Here is a 23,297-nt window from a genome sequence, read left to right as displayed (position 1 = left end):
ATCAGGGAATGTAAAAAATGAGACCAGTGTAGGGTTATATACACAACTATGATGGGGTGGAGCTTGGACGCGGTCTTCCTATTGGCTCGTTCTGGATCCTGGTGTTCTTATTGGCTGGTGTTGTGTTTTTACCGAGGAGTTGGTTCCAGGCATGACTGACCTGGAGTCCCATATCCACAACTGCAGCTGAGTCACACCTGGAACTTCGAAATGTTGGAAGCTAATGCTGATTTAACCCGGCTGGTAACCCTAAAACACTTGTTCAAATCACATCACCAGGAAAGCTATAATTCCTATTTTAGACTAGTGTTTCTTCTTTGTGAACATGCGAGACTACAAAATACAGTGATAACTTCTTATTTGTGATTAAGTGTTTACTGTCTCCTACATCATATATATCTATATAAATCAAATAAGGATAAAGGAAACACTCACCAGACAGTGGAAAAAATTCGAATTTTCACTAACTATATCATAGCATCTTCAGTGTAGAAAGAAAGGTTCCGTCTCTTTCATCACGATGTGGATGAAAAATTAATTTCCCTTTCTCTGGTGGTGGTCCAAAAATACATGTGCTGCTGTCATTCTTTGTGATTTGTGAACAGACTGGGGGAAACAACTCAGGGATTGACATCACAGTTCCGACAATGATATGTTTATTGAAATATTAGGTAGCATGTAATCTGTTTGTTACCATGTGTATGTACTACATTCTTAGCCCAATCTCTTCTAATAAGTCTGTAATGATGATCTCTAAGATGCCATGCTACTAGTATAAAACTGCAATTTTACCTTGGACTGAACAGCAATCTGAGACAGCACATGCAGCACTTCTGCTCACACATGATGCCAATAATTTGAATTTCATAGTAAAAGTAGGTATTGTCTTAACCCCAGCTTGCATTGGGGGGGGGGGGGGGGAGCTGCAAGGTGCACCACCATTTGTTTTTTTTTATTTTTCAACAGCGAATATTTTCATAAAAAATGGAAAATAAATCCATTTCTTACCTAAGGTTTGCCAATGTTTATGTATTACTTTTGTCTACAAAATCATAAAAAAACAGGACATCTGTGATGGTATAGTGGTAATGTCATCAAGTCATCAACTTGTAATCAAGGGGTCCCAGGTTCAATATCCATTAGAGGCACATTGCACAGTGGTTCAGATCCCACTTTAAACTGTAGGTCCACTCCCAATTATCATGTATGTGCATAAAGTGGACTTAAAACAATTCAATCAGTCAGTCATAAAGGTGACATACATAGAACCCCCCCCCCAAATCGCCACCACTGTTTGTCTATACTAGGTCCCTTGGCTAAATTAAGTGTTAAGCACAACCAACTTTCTGCGTAATCAACCTTCACACGTGGAGGAAAATCAGTTCTATTTCTCATTCCACCTGCTGAGCAACAGGCAAGTGTCACTTCCCATAAGCTGTATAACAGTTCTTTCCTGACCTAGTGTTAGTTCTTGCCTAGCCAATGTCTATGAATTGTAGTATGCATCAACTACACATTACACTGTCAATTTCAAAAATAGCTTTAACATTTAAGAAGTGTAATTTACTGAAATCATATTCCAGAGTGAGGCTTCGATCATCACTTCAACACCGAAGGCGGTGAACAAGTTTGTAAATTCGAGCGAAAGTGCAGCAAGTTCATCTGAGGTAAGGAGTCCTTCTTGATAATGTTAACATTTAGCAGATAAGAGCTTAACCCATTAATGCCCAGTTTCCTCATTTGAGGACATTCACTCACTCACACACACACACACACACACACAAACTCACTTGAGGACCAACTGTGTTTACAAAGAACAGTACAAAAAATGATTTATTTGTGTATTCTATCTGATATACCTTATATAATATTTTTAGATAAGAAAACATTAAGTTTACTTAAATGAGGATGCTGGGCAGAACAGCTATAATAATATGCTGGAAGGATTTTTCCTTCTGTCTCATAAATCATGATTTGTTTTCCAACATTGTTTAGTCAAAAGTTGCAATTTCACTCCAAGGGAGATTTCTAGAGCTAAGCCGATACCACCATTTGCCGATACCGATACCATGACCGATTCCTACAGATACCGATACTTGTATAATTCCAGTATAATATAACAAAGGCTAGTTATCAAGTCATATTAACTCGTCACATCACTGGGCACATATCTAAAAATACATTTTGGGAGCCAGTGTGATTCAAGTGTCTCAGAAATATAATAATAAAAGTGTTTCTATTTAATATGTTAATATAATTATAGGTTGATTCATAATGATATGTAAATTAATTAATTAGTACTTAATTTCTCCAATGCGTATGGAGTATTTTCGTATGTAAGCACAGACTAAGAAAGACAACATTCATACCTATTTTGTTTGTTTCTTGACTAAAACATATTGTTATTACATAAATAGTAAAAAGACGCTACAAAATCAGAGATAAAACAGCAAATATTCATTATCTAGCTTACGTGTAGTAAAGACTGCTATAATTTGTGTAAAAACAACTGTCATGGCAAGGAAATTAATGTCAAACAAGTAAAAAATATTGAATATTTATTGAAAAACAAAAAGAATGATGGTACATCCATTTGCTGAAAAGTAAAGTTCCTGATAAATATTTTATGTACATTATTGTAATTACATAAAGGCCGCGTCTGCTGCCACGCACGTGTCAGCAGTAAGAATAAGCGTCAAATTTGCTGCTGCCACGTAATTCGTCTGCTAAGATGATGTTACAAATCTTAAGAACAGATTAAGACGAGAGAAATGCAAGTTTTTGATTAGTGGGAATGAATGTACAGGTAATTTAGAACCTTTATCTTTAGAAAACATTTAGCGATATTATTTTAATGCTAACAGAACTTAACCTAACTAGGTTTATTATTAGAAGAATGCTGAGGGACCTAATCTTAAAATATTTTTGTGAAAGTAATCGCTACAACTTCACAGTATGTGTTACAGACGTAATTGCATACATAGCATGATGAAATCACGATAAAACAATGACCGAGTCTACTGCCACGTGCATCTTTTTTGAGGTTCCAGCAGAAAAAGAACGTGGCAGCAGACACTGCCTTACATAAATCTTTAGAGGGGCCTCACCTTGTACTCAACAGATCCTGGGTTCGATACTCAGTGGAAGCACATAGTGGTTCGGGTCTCACTTTAAAATGTAGGTCCAACTCAATCTTCCTTAGTACTGTCATTCAAAGCTGTATGTTCCCAATCTAATCTCGGCGGAAATAAATAACCCTTATTAGCCGATACAAGCAGTCACACAAAAGATTGACACTGAAGGAAAGAGGAAAAGAAGAAAATGCTGAACGTAGATAAAACAAAGCTAATTTCACAGTGACCTTCATCCCTCTTTTCCAAGAACTCCGCAACTACCTGACCCGGCATTAGCATGGCAGGTGGTTTACAAACATCCACTTATCTTATCAAGCAAAAATTGGCAATGAATGATTTATCTCCCACAACCTTAACTAAGCAGTTACATGTCTTCATGGTCACATTTGGGTTCAGCTTTCACTTACCCATGCTTTTGATCTTGCCATCTGCTTCCCAGGAGGGTGGGGTTTTACCCAGTGTTTTTAGGGAAATCTATGAAACTTCCACTGCTGCTCTCCCAATCTGTCACAAGGAAGGGTGAACGAACTTTTAAAAAGGACAAATGTTGAGACGAGCTGTTGCCTTTTCCCGCTTTTGTAGCCACTGAATTTTTTTGGTATTGGTAAAAGAAAATCAACTGATACTCACTGTTGCCGATACCGCTGGTATCGGTATCTGGTCAGCCCTAGACATTTCACACCAAAGCAACAATTGTCAGGTAGTAAGTGACAGGCGACATTGAGATTTCACACTGAAGTGGAAATATCACAAAATAAGGAGCTTAAGCTTAAGAAGCCATCTTTAGATACTAATTTATATATTTGTCTTTTATGTTCAAAAGAGCTCCCTGCTTGCGGTTTGGTGAGAACTAACTCACCCACTTTCTCCCTGTCTGTAAATGTATAAACAGTGTGCTATTTGTTTTTCACATGTTATGTTCATCAATATGTTCCAATTGTTGACTTGTAGGTAAAAATTAGAAGGTGTACTTGAAACGAAACATTACGGAGACAGGATGTTCTCGTCAGTTTGGAATGCAGACCTTACAAATTCCATTACTTGCCTCATCCGTGGAAAGGTACCAGCCTGACAGACGGATATGAATCGACAGGTATTGGAATTTGTATAGCGAAGCAACTGAACCGATCTGAGAAGATCGGAAGGAAATTTCGGGATGAGTATTGGATTTGGTTTTGGTGTGTGAACATCGAGGAAGACAGCGCAGGACGGAGGCGTCTCTCCGAACATAGAATGGTCTGAGCCTTGTTACAAAACCTCGCTAGTACCTTTTCTTACTTACATCCCGGTAATAAAATAAGTAAAATAAGGGAAGGAACAAACATGGTTGGAGGTATGGGCCTTTTTTTGTAACATTTAGTTGTAGGTGCGAGTTCCTTATAGGAAATATGTGGTTCAGAACACGGGTTAGGAATGCTAAGGAAAAATGAACACGAATTAGAGTTATCTTTAACGAGGATTCAACAGCTGGCGGAACAAACGTTTCCGATTTCACCGTCTCGTCCAGTCACCAGGGCAAGGTCGCGATACATACAGCAGTTCTCCACCAACACTGCACATTCCACGGACTGTGCTGCCATTATTCCTTCCACCGTTGTCAAGAATACTGAAGTCATGGCATTGAACATACCAAATTTTATTCAACCTGAAAAGTTTTCAGGGGCAAAACCCTTAGAAGTTGATCAATTTTTCACAACTTTTGAAAATATGGCGGATGCATTAACTTGGACCCCTGCAAAAAGAAAAGATTTCTTGCCTTTATTCCTCACTGGAATCGCTTTAGATTTAATAACGGGAATAAAATCTCAACCAGATTATGCAAATAAGGAGTATCAAACACTAAAAACAGAAATTACCAACACTTTTAGGGACATTGGTCAACCTCTCCTGGTTGAAGATTTCTTAAAGGAACAAGTCCAACAAATTCAGCAAACCCCGCAAGCTTACATCTTGCGTAAGCATGCCTTGATTCAGAAATATCTCCCCCAAGCATCCATGAATCAGGTAATTTATTACATTGTGAGGGGATTACGTACGCAGTACCTTCAAGTAGCTTCCGACAAGAATTTTAATTCGGTGAATGAACTTCTACGGTTCATCAACAACTTACAAAGAAAACAAACCCTTTTGGAAGAGCAAGCATACAGAGAAGCTAGGGAATTAGCGGCGCTTAAATATACTCAAGGTCTAATTGCATCAACAAATCAGATAGGATTGCAAAACGTAGTAATCCAACCTCCCATAAAAGAACCTCAAACTAGCTCAAATAATCAACAGGAAATAAACAGTCAACTGCAAACAGAAAAAAACTTTGTAACACAAGATCAATTAAAAGATTTGGAAATTAAAATGAATGAACTCCAAATTAATCATTTTCAGAATAGTGCACAAACGTTCAGAAATAGATCACAGCCTACTAGAACTAATAATAGATTTCCTGCACGCCAAAGATATAACGGTCGGAATAGTTCACATTCCCAAAGAAGTAACAATATTTTTAGATCAAATAATTCAAACAATGGTTACCAACGTGGGAACAGGGGACGTTCAAATTACCATAGAGGAGGTTATAGGTCATTCCAGAAACAACACCCTCAACAAGCTCAGAGATGGCAACCCTGCCAAAACTGTTGCCCTCAAAGTGAACAACATACAGCCCAGCAATATAATCAACAAGTATATTACAATCAGACAGGTTCATCGGAACAACAATCACCTAATGCCTCTTTAAACTATTGAAACCCTATGAACGTGGGAACGGTCGTCAGGGGAAAAGTTCGCATACAGTTCCCATAATTAAACAGAATAATCTTAGTTTTCTAGAAGCAACAGTAAATAGGAAACCTTGTAAAGTACTTGTAGATATAGGTGCAAATTGTAGTATAATAAATGACAACTTGGTTCCAACAAATGCAAAAAGAATAAACATAAATTCAACCATAGCAGGCATAAGTGGAAATTCCATAACTGTCAGACAAATTGCCTTCATACGATTACGAATCGGTGGGAAATTTTACTGTCACCCGTTCAGAATAGCTAATACAAAATTCCAGTATGCAATTTTGGGCACAGATTTTTTAAATCTACATAAAGCAAATATATCGTTAGGAGATAATACGATCTCATTGCAGAGATTAGCGTATTCACCAAAATGGCAATTTTCCAGTGACGAAAGCAAAGTACACACCATTCCTGATCAAATATTTCAAATGTTAGATTTAAATCAAAGTTCAACATTTGTAGCAAAACATAAAATAACATTAAAACCAAAATCCTCAACTTACTAGGTCGTTCAAGTCAATCGGGGACTTTTTTTTAAAAAAAATAGAAGAACAAATTTCAAAGTGTGGTAACTGGATTTATTTTTCCACATAACCTCCTGCTACAGTTATACACTTATCCCAGCGTTTAACTAACGCCTGGAATGCTTCCGCATAGAAGGATTTATCATTACGGCGGAACCATTGTAGGACAGCATTCTTCACTTCATCATCAGTGTTGAAATGTTTTCCTCCAAGCAATTCCTTCAGGGGTCCAAACAGGTGAAAATCACTTGGCGCTAAGTCAGGACTATAGGGGGGGGTGGTAATATCTCCCAGCCGATTTCCTGGAATGTTTGGAATGTGTGTTGAGCGGTATGCGGTCGTGCATTGTCTTGCAAAAAGAGAACACCCTTTTTGATGAAACCCGGATGTTTCTTCCGTAAACTCTTATGCACATCACGCAGAACACGGCAGTAATACTCACTGTTGATAGTGACACCATGGGGTAAAAAATCAACGTGAACATTCCCCTGTTTATCCCAAAAGACACTTGCCATAACTTTACCAGCAGACGCAACTGTTCGAAATTTCTTGGGAGGTGGTGATTCCGTATGCTTCCACTGCATCGATGCTCTTTTGGATTCTGGAGTGAAATGGTGAACCCATGTTTCATCACATGTCATGATGCGATTCAGGAAATCCTGGCCTTCCATGTCATAGCGGTCCTTGAGTTCTCTGCAGACTTCAACTCTTCTGTGTCGGTCAAAAGCGGACAGCTGCTTTGGGACCCACCGTGCACTCACTTTTCGGAACAACAAATGATCATGAATTATTGTGTTCACTGTTCCTAACGACAGATTACACACCCTTGCAATTTCACGACAGGTTATGCGACGATTGTCCAGGATCAGCTGCTCCACGCGCAGAATGTTTCCAGGAATGATTGCCATGGGCTGTGATCCACCACGACCGGGATCGTCAGTAATAGAGATACGGCCATCTTTGAAGCGCTTACACCATTCAAATGTCTTACTGCGACAGAGTGTCTCATCACCGTACTGAGCCTGAATTCTTCTGTAAATTTCTGCAGGTTTTCTGTCCTCGTTCACTAAAAACTTCATCACAACACGCTGTTCCATGTAGACATTCACACTGTTGTCCGCCATCTTGAATAACGATCTATGCAGAAACGCGGGAAATGAGCGCCGCCTACCAGTAACAGCACACAGTTGCCAGTTCCTACTACATACAAAACCTCCAGCCTAGGCATCTATTTAAACCTGGAAGAAAAAAAAGTCCCCGATTGACTTGAACGGCCCACGTATGTAAAACTACGGCTAGAAAACATCCAGATTGGTACTAAATATAACACATTTGAACCGAATAAAGAATTGTTGGACTCATTAGATATTTTAGCACCTTATGCATTAGTTAATGAAGAAGAACCCCACATTTTGCTAACAAACACAAAAAATTATCCGTTAGTAATACAGAAAAACACTCCAATTGGTTCAGCAGGAAGTAACCAAATAATTTCTGAAATTTATGACACTAACGTCAATGCGAATGCAAATAGTGGTCATAAAGTACATCATTCACTCGAGCAAGGTGACGAAAATTTAGACCAAGAAACCTTAAAACGACTCACTAAACATAGGAAATTTTACGACGTTAAACAAATTGATATAAATCCAGAACTAACAGAACACCAAAAGCTCAAAATTCAAAATTTAATTTACAATTATGCAGATATCATGTATAGGAATCCTGAGTGCTTTTCTAAAACAAACACAATGGAAGCACACATAGATGTTGCTGAATGTGTTCCTCCATTTGCTAGGCAAATTCCCATACCCATAAATTTAAGGGAAAAAATGAAATAACAAGACTTCAAGAACAACAGATCATTGAACCTTGTGAAAACTCGCCATTTCGTCATCGCATATTCTTAGTTAAGAAACCAAATGGAACCTACAGACTAGTTTCAGACTTTTCAGAAATTAATAAAGTAATATACAATGTTTCATATCCCACTCCAGATTGCAATGATATTTTAGCACGTCTTGTAGGCAAATTTTTTTACACTACATTGGACATGGCTCAAGCTTATTTTCAAATTCCAATATCAGAAGAATCACGTCCAGTTACCAGCTTCGCAATTCCAGGTTGTGGTTCATTCCGTTATAAATGTTTACCTATGGGCATGAAGACATCCAGTAGTTTTATGAATAGACTAATGGACATTGTATTTAGTGGTCTTCCCGACAATCAAGTAGCCACCTATTTAGATGATTTGTGCATAGCAACTTCCACTTTTGAAGAGAATTTCTCCCTAATTCAACAAATATTTGATAGGATTAGGAAAGCAAACATGACAGTTGGAATAAAGAAATGTAAGTTCGCATTTTCAGAAACCATCGTTCCACGCTTCACCATCTTCCACATATGAAAATTTCAGGAAAAGATTTTACTTCCCAGGATTAAAACGATGGGTGTACATGAAATCAAAAAGTTGCCTCGAATGCCAGATGTCGAAGAGAGATTTCGGACCAAAGAAGCTCACCCTTCAGACGTTCGAACCGATCGCCACCCCAGCCAGGAAGTGGGTCATCGACACGTGTGGTCCACTGCAGGCCACAGCCAACCACGGACATCGCTACGTTCTCATCTGCGTTGATCAAGCGACCAGGTACATGGTAACGACATCTATACCTTCAGTTGACGCCGAAACGATCGCCAATGCATTAATGGAACAGATCATTTTGCGATTTGGTGTGCCAGACAACATCACTCTTGATCATGCACCAGCGCACACTTCAAAAATTATGGAACAATTGAGTCAAATATTGAACGTCAGACTCAGATTCGCAAATACAGACTTCCACGAAACAGTTGGCCTCGCCGAAAGACATATACAGAAATTAAAGCAAAGGCTGAGACCGTATGTAATGAAAAGATGTGCACAGTGGTATCTGTATCTCTCGGCCATAATGTTTGCGATAAATTCAGAAGTACACACAGGAACAAGATATTCTCCACATTACCTTATGTACGGTTACGAACCAAAGAATGCGATGGATTCATTGCTAGGAATAGATCCAAATTCGTTGCAGCACTCTAACAAGGAATGCCTAGACATATTGCAAGCGATGCGTGAACAAGCACAGGAAAATCTCCAGAAGAAATTTAAAACACAGAAAAAGTACTCAGACCAACACACACGGCATGTTGAATTTCAACCTGGACAAAAAGTGCTAATTTTAGACACAGTTCCGAAACGAAATGTACCTAAGCACTTCGCCAATTACTTCAAAATACATGGTACAGTTCTTGAAATGGAAAATGCGAACAGCATACGAATTAGCTACAAGGACGGCCGAGGAAAGGATAAAATTGACACATTTTCCATAACAAGAGTCAAACCCTTCTTCGAAGAAAAGGAGAAAATACAAGATGAAAATGATAATATCGACGAAATGTCTGTAGAACAGTCAGAAGTCAAAGGGACATAATTCCACAGAAAGTCAAATGGGAAAGGACGTTGTCATTCCATCATTTCATCGTCATCATCGCGATTAGTCAAAGGGGAAGAAAAGTGACTCTACAAAACAAGCAGTCCAATCGAAGCATCCATGTTTAATTAAAACCTAAATGCATTTATTTTGTTAAATCTTATCAAAATATACAGGAACTGTCCTCTTCAAAAATAGAATTTCGTGATAACCACGCCAAACTGTCCTTAGTTGAATAAACTGGTTTCTTTTCATGAAGATTGCAATACTCGCCTCCTCGACTTGGAAGAGAGCGATATCAACAAAACAGGTACATCTCCTATTGCAGCGATCAAGGAACGAAGTAGCGTGACGTCATCGTGAAAGTGACCTCAAACTAACAACAAGCAACTAGCAGAAGTGACAGAAGTTTCGCATGTAAGCAGTTTCTCCAAAACTCACATCATCTGCAATCGAAGATTACAGTGAAACACGATTATGCAAGAAACTTATATAATAGAGCCATTAGAACATTACGAGAATAACGAGCATTAAGATATTTAGTGTAAATTCTCTACAACAATATATACATACGTATATTGAAGAGTATACACTCCTGTTATAATTTAAATGAAATAGTGCACAAGTTATATTAATATACAGTATATATGAATTTACGCTCGCAATAATAATATTTCCCTTATGTGAAGTATAATGATGCTAGGGACAGGTTTTATCTTCATAGATAGCCATTTAAGTATAGTGTGCACTTGAGCGTATCTGATATCCCTTAGTACACAATTTCTGGAATTCTGGTGATTCCATATATATAACGAATTCCTCATAATACATATGAGTGAGAACAGTAAATGAATTAATTTTCATAAAGATTGATAATTCTTGTGTTTCATTGCAATAATAATCATCATAATAATAATGCACTGCCCTTCGAAACTGCGTCACATACAGCGACAGCGATACTTTAATAATTGTAGGGACTATCTTATTTTTATTAATTACGGCATGTTTTGTTCGTAAAATTAAAACCTGTTTTTGTTGTCGTCCCCTTGCACAACAAACAACCAGTCGACAAAAACCTACCCCTCAAGCTCCCAGAATAAATGTCACAAATGAAGAACAAATAATTCCTGTAAGAATAGCACAAAATAGACATATCAGACCATCAACGGCACCACCCCCTATTCCTTCTTCTTCCAAAGAGCTGGCTAAACAATGTTGTATCAATATCCCATCACATCACTTTGACAGTATCTGTTAAGGCACATCACCACCGACTTGCACTTAGCCAATGGATTAGACACCCTGTCCAGCAGGCAGACAGTGAACTTCTAAAGCTGCCCTACACTTGGCTGAGTACATGTCGATTGGTGTATGTCCAATATCCACTACATTCCTATCCTTATTTTCTCTTTCTCCTTCCTTTCAATGGCTCAGACCACCTCTAACAGGTACCTACAACACCAGAGCATCGTCAAAGATCGACAGAGGAAAACTCGAGGACCAACGCCGCCACATTGTCTTCCACCTTCTACAGCATACAACTCCACATTTAAATCCAATTTCGGAGCAAACCCCTCCCCCTCCCCCCCCCAGATTTTGATGGACGATGGACTTGCCGTATTGGAGAATAGAAAGATGAAAGACAAGTCAAGAAGAATGTTCCCGGAGGCTACACTTTGTTTGGACAGGGCAAAGAAGGAACAGCATTGATTGAATATGTGTCTATTACATTCAAATTGATACTGCTAAGACAGGACAATGCATCCAAGAAGAACCTTCTGTCTTAGTTGAGGAAGTTGGAGAAGAAGTGTAAGACGTTTCTCACCTAGGACAACATGTGATTCTTCCACTGTGATCTGATTCCCAGCTTACAACACCTTAGTATAACAGGCAAGTATTTCACGAACTTGGAAATCCTTCCCAGCAGGACCAATTAGTAGCATTACATGTTCCAAACACCAATTCACCAGAGCATCCCAGCTGCCCAGGATGTCATCAATCGTTACAAGTTGAAACAAGGTGTGAAAATGAAGAAGTTCGAAGAACTGGAAACGCCAAGTTCACCACTTCAGTCCCTATTGAAGTCCCAATAGACTACATAAAATACAGGAACTAGATTCGTCTCAATTGTGCTACGCAGTGAGATACATTTCTATGCATGGACAAACGTGAACAGTTCAGTACACGGGAAATCGAAATGATACTGATATGCAATCATTGCGTGAATTATTTTCGAAGAAACTGGTACCCTCAAGATGATAAACAAAGTGATTAAGTGAAAATAAACACAATGATACGAAATAATGTCGTATTGAACCCTTAAGGTTTGCACACAATGTGTTTAAACAGTGAATATTCTCTAAGTCATTACATAGTGTAATTATGGCATACAGTGTAAACTAGGCCTTATCAAAAGTGAATATTATTTCATTCAGATTTGTAAATAATTATAAACTTTGGTTCCAGGATTTGACTATTTGCGTGTATAGTGCATCATGATTTACGTTTTCATTGGCGATGCAAAGAACACCAGTGATAACGTAATATTAAAATAATCAATTTAAGGGACAAAAACATCGTAAAAAGAAACTATTGTGCTGGTAATGGTTATGGTTATGGTTATATATTATAATGAACTATACTAATTTTTATATTCATATGTTTAGTTAATCAACTTACTGCTATTTGGTTCTTAATGGGTATTTAGTTGTTTATGCATTATTTATGCATACTAATAAGTATTAGGAATGGGTACTGGTAAAATTTTTCTGCTTACCAGTCTTCATAGTTTCTTGATGTACTACTATATTGTTTCAAAGGAATTGCTAACATGTATGAACCAATAAATGATACACTCAGACAAGCGACCATCGGAGATGACGCTCCTTGACAGGGAGGTATGTTGACTTGTAGGTAAAAATTAGAAGGTGTACTTGAAACGAAACATTACAGAGACAGGATGTTCTCGTCGGTTTGGAATGCAGACCTTACAAATTCCATTACTTGCCTCATCCGTGGAAAGGTACCAGCCTGACAGACGGATATGAATCGACAGGTATTGGAATTTGTATAGCGAAGCAACTGAACCGATCTGAGAAGATCGGAAGGAAATTTCGGGATGAGTATTGGATTTGGTTTTGGTGTGTGAACATCGAGGAAGACAGCGCAGGACGGAGGCGTCTCTCCGAACATAGAATGGTCTGAGCCTTGTTACAAAACCTCTCGCTAGTACCTTTTCTTACTTACATCCCGGTAATAAAATAAGTAAAATAAGGGAAGGAACAAACACAATAGTACTTCTTCCATTCTTATATTATTTGTTTCAGATCAGTTTGAATTCAACCATTGAAGCAAGTGATCAGAATACTCTGAAAGGAGGGAATATGCAAGGTAACTTTAAATATATTTTCAATATATGCATGTACTCATACGAAAACATTTTTCACAAAGCATTATTTCAGTAAAATAAAATCTCTTTCATATTGAATAGTGCTCTGTTTTACACTTTTTAATTTTCAACTTTCTTTGCATGTAACTACAAATCTGTTGCACATGTCTCTCATGATTATTGATATTGCATGACCACCAGTGGCGTAGCGTTATAGTATGCCCATATGCCCAGCATTTCCAGATTTAAAATTTCAAAAATGCGTAAATGCTGTAAATATAAATTAAAACCTGACTAATTTCATACATGTTTGACCTTCATGGCATTATAATAGCTATTTTTCGCGATCCACTTGCAACGCTACACAAACAACACTCGTTCTAGCATTTTTTTTTTTCAATGCCTTTCCTGGCCGAACGCCGGGTAGATTTGGCATAAAGGACTTTATATTTCTTGCTGTCTATCTGGAGGAAAAGCTTGGATCTCTACAGCATGCGCACAATGCTCTCTTGAACGCCGGCGTATGGAGCAGAGAGTCACGTGATTGGTTCTATGGCTCATGTGACACTTCCTGCCTTTCTGAAGCAGATGAAAGATGCAGAATTCCTACTCATGCTGTGTGATGCTACAATACACAATATTGACTGACGTAACTTTACCAAACTCAAATATACCACTTCTTAATAACCACTGCATTGTATAGTTTATCACATGAGCAGCGATGTGCATTAAAAACTAAAAGATCAACACAGTTGTTTTTTTTTTTTGTTTTTTTCCAAATAAGTTGGTGAAGTCCTCATGGTAGAAGTTCAGCCTGTGGTTGTTCTACTACTTAACCCGCAAAACTATTCTTTTATTATTATTTTTTTTTCTATATCAAACTGCTTAATATTGTGTTTAGCATTCATTTGAAAACTATTAACGTCGAATGGTCTCTGGACAAAATTATTTTAAAATGTTTATCAGCACTCTCAAGATGCAATAAACAGTGGTCTGAATTACTAATCAGCACTGTTACATCAGTAGAGTGTACGATAGTTGGATCATCCATCCACCTCTGTGTCAGAGTGTTTTGCACAGCGCGCCAAGATGACAGAGGTCCCTGGTTCGAATCCCGGCATGAGCATGGGTGTTCTTTGTGAGTGTCCCTTCATCAATATCATCACTCATATTCATATTCATGATTAACCAAAAGTGGTAGAAAAGCAAAGTAAAGTAACCAAATCAATCAGTAGTTGGATCAGTAGCGCTTGTGATTCAGGTAGGTTTTTAATGACTTGCATCATGCCAAAAGGTACAAAACATTTGTTGCATAGTGAGGCATCTCATTTTCTAGCTAAAATATGTATGGATCATGTTTTATTGAAAACACCAGCTGACTTCAGGCAAATAAACAATACGTGTGGCGATGAATTCCATAAGTAAATTATTAAGTAAAAAAGGGGCGACCCTTCCTTCGGACTTGGTTCCCACCCGAAATGTCCATGCTACGCCACTGATGATCACATGAGTGTACAAGTCTTCTGATTATTGGGGGCAAAAGCCTTGATCAGAATTCAGTTGGGGAAAGAAAACCTCTTTCCATCTCAGTGTTTTATTGTATTGATGGATATGAAACAGGGTGTAGAGTGTGTCCGAACCCACCAAAAATGGCATTAGTGTAATTTTATGGTGCAATTTTATTTCTGTAGATTTGGAACTCATATTTACTTGCCAAGTAAAGGAAAGCCGAATTTAAACAAAATTCACGAGTCTTCTAAAACTTTTACTACCACTAAAATTTTCATAGCCCACCACCACCACACACACACACACATTTGTAAATAAAAGACACATATATTTACAAATATTGGATAGCATAAACACTGTTCACTCAACATCTGAATAAACTCCTGTAGCAAAATAATGATAAAGATCATAATCACACAACCAACACTCAAAAAACACAGATATGGGCCAATTTTGTGGATTTTTCTTGCCAAACTTGCAGATTATATTCACGTGACCAAATGTTTGCTCCAATTGGTTGTTACCACAGCATCAGGCAGAGAAGCAAGTTGTAATTAGAACACAGTATAGTTGCCAAAACCAGTCTGTCAGCCATCATTTCTAGCCTGGTAGACAGTCCAGTGCCAACAAGGGCATTCCAGTAGGAAATCCAGACCTGTGTGCTTCGGCCTTCTTTTGGTTGGTACAAGAGTTTTAAACACCTCCACTATGTCACTGATACAAGCCTGCACTGCAAGATTTTGTTCAACGTAAGGTAACATCAGATAATTTAAACGGGTATCTGATATTGTTGATTGTATCTAAGGGAACGTTCAGACCGAAGTGACATGCTACATGGCAATTTCACACCACAGCCAGCGGCAAGCAATACGTGGTATGGGCACCTTCAGTCTAAAGCAAAACATTCACCATGCATGCACGAACAACAGACCGAGGCAACATGAGCCACAGTATTGAGAAAACAGCTTAGTCCAAGTGACAAGGGGTACGTGCAGCTTGTCAGGTCCCTTCAGTTTGGAAAGTTGCATTTATTTCTGAATGGTCGGTTTCCAAGTGACTCGTGTCTCTTATCACTTTGGTCTGAAATCTCTCTTAGAGAACACTCTTTTACACAAACAACTTGTCACAGGTAAAACATAAAACATCTTCATTTCTTCAGCACTACAAAAATTTGTAATTGTTGCAGTTGAGGTAGTATCAGATCTCCTCATCCACCTAAGAAATTTCCTAGGAAGTAGATTATCACTTGCAGAGCTGTTTTGAGGAAGAGCCAGACCACCAGCTGTGATGGAATTATTCTACATTAGAAGATATCCAACTTCCGTGGTATCAATATTGTCTGCCCCCTTATATATCCCCTCTCTGTGGTTCATTCTAATTTACATGTAAAAATGATTTTATGCAGCAGATTATAAACAACTACACATAATTTATTAACTTCCAATATATTAGCAATTTATTCTTCAGTAACACGCAAATAACGCAACTAACAAATAAAGTATGTGGGAGTGATAATGACAAGCAATTTGCTGAAGAACGATTACATATCATATAATGCACCCTCTTATTTGATTGGGACTTTCCATTGGCTTGAAATTACATCAGTTTTCTTTAAGAGTTTAATATTGTTTTAACTGGTGCTACCTGCAGTCGGATCTGCCATGCTGTTACTCATGGGTGAGCATGGGGCTCACCCCCACGTATTGTCATATTTGTTTGCTAAATTTGACTCAGATCAGGAATGTTATGCTATACATGTGTATTTTGTTTATGAATAATACACATTTGAATGTAAATAAAATCCCATGGATGAGCACCATGCTCCCTTCCTGTCGTGCCTCCAACACAACTGAAACATAAGATGGCTCAGAAAGCATTAGCGATGACTCATATTTTGGATTATGGTATATTATTGAAGAGAATACTCGGAAAAGAAGGTAAAAAAGAGTTTGGCTCTCACACTTCACAAAGCTGGAATTCCAAGCATTTGAAAATTAAAATAAGCACAGCGCTCACCTGCGAGTAATGGTGGGTTAATACCCACGATAAGATTTCCTCTACACTAAATATCTAAGTGGAAGTATAAGGGGACAATCGTCAAGACTACTAGAAGGAGAGGCTGGGGCCAAACACGCTTCTTTTCGCAACTGGCGTGGGTGTGATGTCATCAGCGGAAGAAACCCAGATGAGGCTTTACCCCACACGGCTGACACATTTTGTTCTTTTCGCTCCTTTTTTCTTGTATTTCTATATTGTTGGGTTGTTGCCCTTTATAATGCCTTCAGAGTGAGGCATGAGACATGTGATCTGCGACGAAGAAAAGGAAACAGCAAGTGATAATATATAACTGAACTGAACGCACATAACGAGACTTGTTAGTGAATTGCGATACCAGTATACATCAGGATTCATACACTTCAATTGGGTTATATGAGTAATTATTAGGGGAAAAAATGAATATTGTAATTCATAATAAAGATTCTCACGAGTATATACCGAGTTCAGTTTTGGTTGGGAAGGTGGTCCTCAACAACATAACATCTTAATAGGGTCTGTGGTAAAAAGAGTACCCTGGAATTTTTAGGAAAATAGCGAATCAATATACAAATTTTACACCAAATTGCTAATTTTTCCCCATCAAAGTATAATGTTTGACCCTGCTACATTACAGAGGTCAATTGACCATGTAAGATCAGAGCTGCTGCATATCCCCCTCCCCCCGAATTTAATATCCAGTCCTCCACTAAAATTTCCATACCAATTTTAGGTTCACTGTTGGTATTGAAGAGTTAAATATCTACCTTGTCCAAATAATTTAATTCTCAATCTCCACACCAAACTAAGAGCAATAGTGATGTTCAAAACTTGGATATCTCCTAACCTAGATAGTCGAAGCAAAGTTACCAAATTGAAGATGTTAAAGTGGAAACAGCTCCTCTTTCACTCCTAAATATGTGCAATAGATAAGTTTTTCATTTCTGCATATTATACATATCCATAACTTTTGTTTTCTATAATTATTCGTTTAACAAAATGCATGGCCAGGCATATTAACTTCAATTTTACATGAAACTTTACGTTTCACTGAGAAATGTGATGACCTAAAAACAACCGATGCAATATAAATGTTGATAGCTGTGTAATCCAATTCTGAAGACATGCGTTACCTCAGATCCTAAGTGAATCTTTATATTCTGTCCCAACTAGCTTCTGGGCATAATGAAGGATCCTTTTTGTTCATAAGTTCTGCTTTGGTTCCGCTGTGAAACCAGACCGCAAAGCGATCTGTTCGCCAGGTGAAGTCATGCTTTCGTCAAGGACCACGTGATCAGGTATGGCCCCAGCCTTCTCCTTCTAATAGTCTTGGGAAATCGTATGAAGGAGAAGTGAAACTGAATGGAAAACTTCTTCTCTCATTTGAAAGGAAGAACAAAAACTGGGGCAAAATTATTCTGAGCAGTAAATTTCTTTACTAGAAACCAGAATGTCTGGCACCCCTACTTATAAAGCATATTTAATCAAAAGTAAAATAAACTTACTACTTACTTCTTACTTCTTCTTCCCCTTTGTGCTGTTGAGCGTTGGGGTCCTTCAGCCATCTGCTAAAACTCTTCCTATCTTGTACCATTCTCTTAACTTCCATTAGTGCCTTTCCTCTTTTAGTAACCATCTCTGACAGGTATTGCTCCCATTCTATGTGAGGTCTTCCTCTCCTTCCTTCTGGTCTCGCTTCCATTACTTGTTTCGGTTTTCTTTCTTCTCCCATTCTCATGACATGGCCATACCAGCCCCGTGTTCTTCTCTCTATTATCTCTTCAATTGATTCTACTTGTAGCTGTTCCCTGATTCTATCTCCTCTGTTTTTTCCTACGACACTTCTGAGGTATTTCATCTCTGTTGCTGTTAATCTACTTTTATGATTATTTTTTAGCATTAAGCTTTCTATGCCATAGAGCTTTGTTGGTATAATTATGGTTTTGTAAATCCTTAATTTACTATTTTCTTGTACCTCCTTTTTTCCTACTATTGTATTATTTATTTGGTAATATACAAGGGTTGGATAAAAAGTAATGGCAACACTGCTGTCCCGTGAAAGGGGTGAGTCACAGCACCACAAATGTTTTGTGGCTGATAAAGGAATGTCAGACAAGGAAGTATAGTGAGTGGGAGCGATCGTATGTTATTCAGTCAAAAACAGCAGTGCTTTGAAGCAGAGGACGAGAGTGCAAGCGCCCTAACAATATGTTTAGGCAAGAAGAACAACGTCTCTCAGGCAGACGGTCAACGCAGCCTACTACTGCACCTTCTTGTAATACCACCTTCATCTCGCATTAAGAAGGAAGCGACGGCAAGTTCTGGCATGGTGTCCCATCATCATGCTTGACAATGCAAGGTGTCACACTGCGAACACTGTAACGGTGCTCCTACATAACTGGTAGTGGGAGGTACTGGAACATCCACAGTATTCACCGGTATATGAGACCGTGTGATTACGACCTTTTTGCCAAAATGAAGGAACCATTGGGAGTGAAGCACTACGACACACGCGAAGCCATCATACGTGCTATAGGGCGGTCACTGCGGGGCATCAACAAAGATGGACTCGCTGATGGTGTACGACACTTTCCATACGTGTGGCAGAAGGTTGTAGAGATGGGGGGCGATTACATTGAAGGAATATAACACATGCTCCTCTGCCAATACAGTCAAGTACCAATTATACCATGCCATTACTTTTTATCCAACCCTTGTATTTTATTTGTTTTTTGAACCCTGCTATTTATTTTTTCTTCTACTTTTCCATCTGCTGATGTTCCCAAATATTCATATCTATTCACTTGTTCTAGCTGTTCTCCTTGCCATTTTATTTCCAATCTCTCTTCATTTCCATGCTTTGATATATGCATTACTTTACTCTTCTTTGGGTTCACTATCATTTCTGTATCTTGTATTGAGCTGGCCCATTCTATTACTGTATTTTGTAGTTCCTGTTTTGTGGCTGTTATTAATGCTATGTCATCAGCATACAGAAGTGATTGTACATAAACTGGTTTCAGTTTCCTATTTCCAACCTTACATTTTCGTGTTCTTCTTCTACTTTGTTTATGTATTTGATCCATTAGTATTATAAATAGTAAGGGGCTGAGGCTATCTCCTTGTTTAACTCCTTTGTTCATGTTAAATTCTTTTGATTTCTCCCCTCCTATTCTCAGTATTCCTTTAACTGTCTTGTAGACACTTTGTATTCTTCTTACTAATTTTTCTGAGCCTCCTATTTTCTGTAACGCTGACCATAGTTCCTGTCATGGTACTATATCAAAGGCTGCCTTTAAATCCAAAAAGGATACAAACAGTTCTTTTTCTCTGCTAAGAAATTTATCTATGGCTTGTTGTAGCGTGAAAATGTGAAAATCTTGCGTTTGTCTTCCTCTTCTGAAAGCTGCTTGTTCTTCTTCTAACTCCTCCTCTACTTCATCTCTTAGCCTTCTTTCTAAGATTCTTGTGTATATTTTTAGAGCTACTGAAGATAGACAGATTGCTCTATAGTTTTCACATTTTACAGTGCTACCCTTTTTGTGGATTGGTATGATCATGTTTCATTCCCACCTTTGGGTAATTTAATTCTCTTCCATGTTTCATTACAAATCTTCCACAACCATTGTACAACTTTCTTTCCTCCCATCTTTATTAGTTCTGGGTATACTCCATCTGCTCCTGCTGCTTTTCCTAATTTCACTCTCTTTATTGCATCCTCCACTTCTTGCATTTTTATTTCATCTCTTCCATCCTCTTCTACATTTGCACTCTCTATTGCATCTTCTTCATCCATCTACCCATTTCCATCTCTAAATGTGTTTTCGTAATACTTACTCCATGTCTTCAATATATCGTCAGTTTCTGTTTGGATCTTTCCTGATTCATCTTCTATGTTTCTTATTCTCTTCCCATATTTTCCTTTCATTGCTTTTACTGTCTGCCAGAACTTTCGACTATTCCCTTGATAGTTTTTCTCTATTTCTAACCCAAACTCTTCCCAGGATTCTTTCTTTGCTTGTCGGACTGCTTCTTTTGCTTCATTTCTCCTCTGAACATACTCATTCCATTTCTCCTGTTTTATTTTCCATGTACTTCTTCCATGCTTGTTTCTTCCTTTTAACTATTTCTTTAACCGAGCTATTCCACCATCTTGATCTTTTCTTTTGATCTCTTACAGTTGTTAAGCCACAAACGTCTGTAGCTGTTTTAATCAATACTCTTTTTAGAATATTCCATCTCTCTCCTAATTCTTCTTTATCTTGGTTCTGGATACTTAGCTCTCTCTCTTTGTTCAACTCTTCCTTCACTTGCCTTTTAAATTCCTTTTGCTTGCATTCTGTCCTTAGTTCTCCTATTTTAATTTTTGTGTGCTTTACTTTTTGTATTTGTTTAGGTTCCTGAAATCTTGTTTTCATTATTAGTAATTTATTTGTTTGTTTGGGTTGGTGTTTTAAATCCACTTTATGCACAGTAAGGCTAATCGGGACTGGACCTACAGTTTAAAGTGGGATCCAAACCACTTGTGCCTCCACCGGGTATCGAACCCGGGACCCCTTGATTACAAGGCAATGACGCTACCACTGCTCCATCGGGGAGGCCTATTAGTAATTTATGCTCGGTGCTTAGTTCTGCACTTCTGTACACTTTGACATCTTGTATTTTCTGTGTAAGTGAAATAATCTATTGCACTTCTTGCTCTTCTCCTTTCTGCTACAAATGATATTTTATGTATTGTTTTATGTGGAAAAAATGTATTTCCTATAAGCAAATTATTGTCTATACAATATTCAATCACTCTTTCTCCATTGCTATTTTTCACTGTTTCTGCTGTATGCTTTCCCATACAATCGTTCCCCTTCTCTGATTCATTTCCAATTCTGGCATTCCAGTCTCCCATGATGATCACATGTCTAGCAAAGTCCTTAGCCATATTCATAGTATCCTGTAGGTTGACATAGAAAATATATTTTTCACATTAATTTGCATCCTCTGTAGGTGCACAGATCTGAATAAATGATATCTTCTCCTACATTTCCATATCTACTCTTAATATTCTTGATGTAACTGGTTCCCAATTTACTATTTTCTTTGTTCATTCTTCTTCAAATATTATACCTACACCTTCTTTTGCTCTTGCTTTCTTATCTACTCCTGAGAATATTAAGGTATATCCCTTATTCATCAGCATCTCTCCTGCTCCTTTCCTTTTGGTCTCGCTTATGCCTAAGATTTTAATCTTGTATTTCTCCATTTCTTCTATTATCTCACATTCTTTTCCTGTCAGAGAGGTTATATTTCATGTTCCAATAATCATTTTCCTTTTCTTGCCTTGTCGTTTCCATTTGATCTGTTCGGCATCTACCTTATGTCTTCTCTGAATAAAATGAATTTCGATGCCACGTGGGTTATTAGCCCTACGGTGCGTCTAGCCGAATGAAGGGGCTGGCTTCTTATGGCTTTCCGGCCTGCCAGTTTGGAGGGTTTACTCCCTCGCAGTGTCACAGACATTCTGTTACTCCAACTCTGCCTGTAACTGTTTGGTTCTAGACTCTTTTGGACTGATGTCCTCATCCACTCTACGCCAGTACTGAAGAGGCCGCTGCCCCTCTTCAGGGATTTTTATCGACTTCCCAGTCTAGATCCACAGTGTTTAGCGAAATCAGGGTCACCTCGAGAAGAATGTGTTCATCGAACACTCACTGTGGGTTTTGGCAAGGGAGAGGTTATATGTTCACTTCACCTTACCCTGGGTCGTCCCTCGACCCCGTAAAATAAACATTAATTAGTAATCAATGGGCTGAGGGGTACCTTCCACTGATATCTGATTGACAGTGAAAGTGTGAACAGCACAAAATTACCTCCAGTCCTTCACATTTCAATCAAACTTTCAAAATGTGCATGTGACGCCATAACAATTTCAAAATGAATTAAACTACAGAGGTTGTTCTCATCTCACTTGAAAGTAAACAAAATGAAGAAACATACAAGGAACTGAGAAAGTAACGTTCACTTTTGAAAAACCCACTCAATTTGGAAACTGGATAGTTAAAACTTCCCTGGTTACCATGTAAGCAATTTTTGGTTGTACTGTTTGGAGTATAATGATTTTTGGTCTAAGAGCTGCAAAAAAAAATCTTGTATTTCTTCTTACAGCTTTTGCAGATAGCAGCACATGTGACTCCAGCAAGTAGATCATATCCTGTTGTTTCGAGAGGTAGAAGGCAGATATGGATTGTAAGTTATGACTGTGAATGTGTGTGTGTGTGTGTGTGCGTGCTTGGGATGGGACATTAATTGGGATTTTCTTGGCTAATAGTAAAGGCATGCCCATATATCATTTTAACAGAAAAATTTAATATAATCACACTGATCCAATATTTCTATAAATAATCTGTAATTGAGTGCATTCTTCTGTCATTTAAGTTTTTGTTTTTAACCTGAACTCAGTCACTCT

The 23,297-nt window shown here is 38.1% G+C and overlaps 1 long non-coding RNA gene across 2 annotated transcripts in view; it reads left to right on the top strand.

Moving 5' to 3' along the window:
• Positions 1 to 23,068, top strand: part of LOC145984246 (uncharacterized) — a 64,028-nt gene extending 40,960 nt beyond the window's left edge. For both annotated transcript variants that reach the window (XR_014441293.1, XR_014441292.1), the window contains exons 3-5: positions 1,584 to 1,667; positions 13,236 to 13,299; positions 22,997 to 23,068. This is a non-coding gene — a long non-coding RNA (uncharacterized LOC145984246). The remainder of the gene's footprint in view (positions 1 to 1,583; positions 1,668 to 13,235; positions 13,300 to 22,996) is intronic.
• Positions 23,069 to 23,297: the final 229 nt, after the last annotated feature.

Source organism: Lepisma saccharinum, chromosome 2 (genome assembly GCF_977018435.1).
Source record: "Lepisma saccharinum chromosome 2, izLepSacc3.1, whole genome shotgun sequence".
NCBI lineage: Eukaryota > Metazoa > Arthropoda > Insecta > Zygentoma > Lepismatidae > Lepisma > Lepisma saccharinum.
Note: the sequence above shows the minus strand (reverse complement) of the source record. Positions and strands in the feature narration are given on the sequence as shown.